The following is a 452-nucleotide window of genomic DNA, read 5'->3' on the forward strand; positions in this document are numbered from 1 at the left end:
TTAAATATGTAAACAAATATTAAACTTCAATTAATGATAAGCATACTGAAGGGTTTAAGGGCTGACAAATACTGATGTTTGTAACTTAAATTGCATCAGAATTGATGGATGGATAAATACTGGATAGATATTAATAATTATATAGAACTATTTTTCTTATCATGATATTTTCTAAACCAATATAGTAAAATGTTGAGTCTCAGTATATGGGTGTGCACTGTACAATTATTTCAACTTTTCATATATTTAAAAATATCACAATAAAATGTTGGGGGAAATTAAAAGAACTTTGAATACATATTAAACCTTTGGATGGCTATGATTTACCAATATGGGAGGAAAGTTATGACCAACCTAGATAGCATATTCAGAAGCAGAGACATTACTTTGCCAACAAAGGTCCGTCTAGTCAAGGCTATGGTTTTTCCTGTGGTCATGTATGGATGTGAGAG

Source organism: Bison bison, unplaced genomic scaffold, assembly GCF_000754665.1.
Source record: "Bison bison bison isolate TAMUID 2011002044 unplaced genomic scaffold, Bison_UMD1.0 scf7180017864370, whole genome shotgun sequence".
Taxonomy (NCBI): domain Eukaryota; kingdom Metazoa; phylum Chordata; class Mammalia; order Artiodactyla; family Bovidae; genus Bison; species Bison bison.